Genomic DNA, 6,000 nt, shown 5'->3' with positions numbered 1-6,000 from the left:
ATCAACCCCATCAGGCACCAGGGGTACACAAACCATCTCCTGTCTCTGGTAGAGACAGCCTCCATGGGGGCTGGGGGAGGAGGGAGAGGGAGGGCTCAGTGGCAGCCTGGGCTGGCTGGGTGGGAGAGCCCTTCTGTACAGCCAGACAGTCCCGTTGTGCTGTCCCCAGACAGGGGAGGCACTTGGGCTGGCTCCTGCCCCTAAATGCCCTCCCGTGTGCTCAGCCTCTGAGGGCTCACACCTGCACCTCAGGCAGAGCTCTTGGCCATGACTGGGTTTTCTCAGGATGAGCATCTCTGAAGCCGCTTCACACCGCGGGGGCCAGATTGGGGCTGCAGCCTGAGACAGGAGCACATTCTCTCTCTCTGCCTTAGTTTTGCTGAGAGCCCAAGCAGTACCACCCTTCCTCACCATCTGACAACTTAATTTAAAATCTTGGCTTGATTGCAAGCCCATGGCAAGATTCCCGCTGGATGCTCAGTGAATGTGTTGTCACTGCTGACTGCAAAATCATTAGGTGATGGAGAGAGTTGATCTCAGCCTAACGATGCGGCAGTGCAGGTGATGCTCACGGGGACTGTGACACGCTGGGGACCATTTCCTCTTTCTGGAAATCCTTGGCACGTGTGAACCTTTGCAACAGAGCCTGTCACGTGCCAGAGAAGGCTCCAGTCCCTTATATCTCTTGTGGTGGAAAACAAGGGATGTAGGACTCTTGACTGAAGTGGAGAATCACTGGGTAAATCCAGTGTTAAACAACTCCTTATGCACTTTGCTCGGAAAGTTTGCTGGCTTCAGGGACAATATATATGAGGTGTTTTGTTCGTGTTTTGCAACAGAGAAAATTTTCTAATTCATTAAGGCCTGAGGAACAGGGTGGGAATTCAAGTGTCTTTAAATTTGGATTCCAGTTATCAATAGCACAGCACTTTGAAGAGGAGACAGGCTGTATAATCTGTTCAACCTGTTCATGTGGCTGGAGAGATTGTCTTACTGATGATGACACAATTGATACAATTGGTAATTTTTTGCCTGTGCTAAAAAATAAACTACAGTAAAGAGATATTCAAAATAAAGTGCAGACTTTTCTGAGTGCTTATCCCACTGTAATGCAAGATTTATTCAGTGGCAAGGTAGTCCCCACAGGATTGGCATATGAGTTTTGTTTTTTTTTCTCTCATGAACTTGTAGCTATACTTGTCAGCTTGTATACTTGTTTATCTGATCGAATGATCACAAGGCTCAGGGAAAAAAGGATACCAAGGCAACTCCAACCCTGGCACAAACACAGCCAAGTGCATTTGATTTCAAGTTTCACAAAGACATTCTAAGATTGGAAACTGCATTTAAATTTTCCTGTTTTCTTAGGGAAAGGTCAGAATCTTTATTCAGCAGTGCTTTATGTAAATTGGAAAACTCTTTTCAAATTACTTTTATAGGAAGCAAGGACTATCATTATTTCTATCCAGCTTGTGCTGCAGAACTAGTCTTTAGAATGACCCTTAACTGAAGCAGAAAATGGAACTACAGTCTACCAACTAACCTCTCTGGTTCAATCTAGCTGTCTCTTGAGACTTTTTAATTTCCTTTAACAAATCCAGACACAATGATAGCAATGGCAATGAGAACTGCAGCTTGAGAAATCAATATAAATTACTGCAGCAACCAAAGCTGTTGCAGTTGTGACTTGTAGGGTGCCATAGAACTGAAGAGTTGTAACAAAAATACAATGGATGGTAGATACTATTTTATTTTACAGAATGCATCATTGCTATAAAGGAATTCTCTTTCCTTCCTGTCTTCTTCCACACAGGACTTTGATTTACAAAAAATCCGTACAAAATACAATATCGAGTTTCAATTATCAGTGTTTGCATTAACAATTTTTCCAGTCTTTCTGCAGCAGACCATGCCTAACTTGTGGACTGATACTTTCAAAATCATACAGTATCTGATCGTATGTTAATGGTGTTTGGCTTGTTGTGTTTGATTTAAAGATAAATATGGATCATTAAATGCAGAACAGTAAGCACAGTGAATGCACCATAACCATGTAAAATATGGTAGCATTCTGAGATGAGAGAGCTGTTTTTATTTCTATTAAGTGTAAGGACTAAAAGGGGTTATACTAATTTACTTACAAGTTGGAGAGCAAGAGATGGATTTCATAAGTATAAAGAGGAAGAAAATACAATTAATTGAATTATTGCAAATAATATATATTACTTGACTTTTCAATAAATTTTCATATATTAAGTGTTAACTATGCAAAGCAGTGGCATTTATAACTCTCTGTGGAGGCTGATGGTTTGTTGACAATGTTACTTTTTCTGTATTATCAAAATGAGTTAATTAAGAATTTCAAGTCTAGTGCTTGCTTGACATGACCTCTGGATCAACTATATATTTAGCTTTAGGGCTCAGCCATTTGGGTCTAGAACTTCTCAGAAAATCAAATTTACTGAGCTCAAGACAGTTTTAACTGGGAATACTAATAACACAAGCATAATTCAGATATTCAACTGCTCTTCTGCCTGGGAACCATTTGTTCACCTTGTTTCAAACTTGACAGATATTTCTATTTGATCTTCCCCTGGTATTTACCAGGTTTTGAAATCAGTAAGTTAATATGCCTTCAGTTAGAGATTCTGTTAATCATTGCATAAACTGCAATTTTAGAAAATTTTCTACCAAGTTGATGTGGATGAAGTGTGGCTGCAGAAGAAATTCTGCTGGACTCCCTTTGACTGAAGGAACTTCTGCCCTCACTCAGGCTGTATAAAAGGGAAGTGGCAAATCCACAGGGCAGAACCTCAGCTGACTCTGCCTGACCCCAGCCCTCAGATTTCTTCAACTGGAGACAGAACATTCCTCTTCTCATGGAATTACTGGGACCAGGGTTATCCACCCACAAAAGAGGCAGAGATTTCCTGCTCAACTAAGTCATGTCTCAAAGACATGTGGAGGATTGTGTTTGATTCCTGCTATCTCCAGCCTAATGTAAATGTCACCCCCATAACACCAGAGGAGAGAATTTATTGGTTGCTTCACTTGGGACTCTTATCTATAGAAAATCCCAACACATTCAAAAGTCCTGAGCACTGATCCCATCCCTTTGTTTCAGTGTGATTTATTTGTTACCAGTCCACTTGAAAACTAGGCCTTAACTGAGGATGATCAGTTGTGAAAATAGTGATCTTTGAAATTAAACCTTTGCTGCCTCATTTTATTTCTGTAACTGATTTTAGCATCTTTGAACACTGAGATTACATAAAGTGTCTGCCTTTCAATTTTGTACAGAGTAGCTCAAAAATTATGGTGATAGAGGAAGTCTTATATTACATTGGACCTGTTCCAATATTAGTTATTTAACTTTGAGTATGCAGAGAGTGTAAATGGATGCATTTCATTATAGTGGTTTGGTTTTCATGTGAATCAAGAAAACATTGTTTAAATTGGGGAAATGGTTTAGAATTTAAATCACCAACATTCAGATAGATGTGGATTTAAAGAGAGAATAGGTCTCAGTGGACAGCTTCTCTTCCAAAAAAGATTGCATAGCAAGGTCTGAATGCCATCAGTTTTGAGAATTCTGAGACCCAGATGCCTTACCAGAATTCAACTGAATATAATATTGACATCCTCCAGTGTTAAGCATCTAAATTAAGGGGTTTGATTAGGATTGAGCTAATTTGTACAAGAAATAGTGAAAAAACACTAGTTTAAATAAACTGAAAGCTCTGTTGTTGAATTAGAAAGCATAAAAATCTCATTTAGATATTAAAACCAATGTAAGTTTATAGATGCATCTATATAAAAACATTCTGCTCCACCAGAAGCAGGGATAGGTTTCAGTTTGAGCAGTTTTGATACAAGTTTCTTTTTTTCACTCTTGAGCTAGAAATTGCCCATAACCTTTCAAAGAGCTTTACATTTTCAGTTGTTTACTGAAGAAAAGATCTAGGATCTTTGAGGAGCACCTTTGAATATTTGTTTATACAAAAGTTGCTCTAAAGTGCTAGTTATTAAATGCTTGCTGGGCTTAGTAAAACAAAGGTCTCTCAGAATTAAGTAGATATGCCACTAGCAAAAAGACATATTGAATAATAAAATGCTCAGTGTGCCTAGCATCATTTTGTTAACTCTAAATTTATTTATAGATTTTGACTTTATAATAGGCTTCACTGTATCTCTACCTTATGGTTTGCCAATGCACCCAGAGGGAAGGTTCATCCTAACAAAATTGAGTATCACAAAAATAAACATGGGAACAAATCAACAAACCCCTGGCATTGTAAACATTGTAAAAAGACAGATGATTGCTTTGCTAAGTTTCTTCTGCTTCAAAACTAATTCTCCACGGTTCAGCTGTTGGTTCCCAAACCAGGCAGTGCTCCTGGTTTTTGCTGCAGTGCTGTCCTGCCAGCACTGAGTGTGGGCAGGGAACAGCCTGCTGAGGCAGCTCTGTGCTGTGCTCATGTCTGGGGTCACTCACCAGGACACGGGCCAGGGAAATGTCTCATGGTATGAGAAATAGCTACGAGGAAGCTCTGGAAAATAAACTCTGCCTTCATCTTTCTTCATCAAAACCTGTTGAGGGGAAGGTTTTTATAGATAAGGATGGGACATGGCATTCGTGACAGCCTTTCCTGGTATCTTTGAACTGAGTATCTCTCCCATGGGAGAGACCATTTAATCCTCTTCAGGCTTTCCTCAGCTATAATGGCATTACAGATTATTTTCAGGAGTTTCTGTTTTCTCATATTTAGCAATATTGTTGGGTGATTGGGATCTGGGCACAGGTGGCTGCCTTTGCTCTTGCCATGGGAAGCTGTGCTGCTGACACAGTGCCCCAAAAAGGGACAGTCACATGCCACTGGGTTAAACAAGCTCTTATGCTGATTGAGGACTTCTGTATTTCCAGAAGGTGACTATATTTGAGACACATAAGCAACAGGAATTTGTGTGAAAAAAGTATTACAACTAGCTCTAGGTTAATCATTAATTATGGAGTTATTTGGGAAGTATTTTCCATTTTATATTTATATTATAGCTAAATATTTATAATATATGAATAAATATGTATGTATTTTTTAACATTTTAATGACATGTTTCTTTTAGAAAAATAATTCCTCAGATTAAAAAGAAAGCTCTTTCAAGTAGTTGGCTCTCTTAAAAAGCATAGAAATGCAAAAAGTCAATATTGCCTGCAAAAATATTAGTTTTAATCAAAACCCATTATCCATCAAATATTTTCAATAAAAACCATTTATCTGGAATCATAATTAGTTTTCAGTGTTTTCTTTGCACCCTTCCCTCTTTGTTTTATGCTTTCATACCATATTCTCTTATTTGAGTGACAAACTTCATTAAATAGGTGGGGTAGTGACTTCACTGTGCAGCCAGCCAAGACAGTCAGGCCTGAGGATCTCAAGACATCCTTTCCAATCCATCTATTCTGTGATTTGGGTACCTTTTCTGAGGGGGAAGCCTCAATCTGTTTTGACAATTATTATTAACAACTATTCCACGCAAATGGTTTTGCACAAGGATGACAAAGGAGCAGGGCTTGATGGTCGACCAGTGCTTGATTTAGGCAAATTTACAAAGTCTTTTTCCTTTATTCCCTGCTCTTGCACCTCATTTTTCTGAGTTCTCAGCTGATTTTGCACAACTGTAGCCCAAGAGCTGCCAGGTAACTGCGTTCATTTACAACAGCTTCACACAGGATTTATACCAGAGAATTTTGCTGTACCTGATCTTTGGCTTCCTGCATTACTGTGTAATTATGATCTCTTATGCTTCATTAATTAATATTCATTTAAGCAACACAGGCAACGTAAGCACACAAATTTAGCTATCTACACTCCAAGGTAGTCCTAAAGGAATAAAGTTATTCTTCAGTCTTCATTTGTTTGTTTTTAAAAGTTGACAACCAAATCTCCAGATCAGGAAACACATGCACAGTTACTGACATGAGACCAAATTGCTTTCCTTGT

Source organism: Prinia subflava, chromosome 6 (genome assembly GCF_021018805.1).
Source record: "Prinia subflava isolate CZ2003 ecotype Zambia chromosome 6, Cam_Psub_1.2, whole genome shotgun sequence".
Classification (NCBI taxonomy): domain Eukaryota; kingdom Metazoa; phylum Chordata; class Aves; order Passeriformes; family Cisticolidae; genus Prinia; species Prinia subflava.
Note: the sequence above shows the minus strand (reverse complement) of the source record.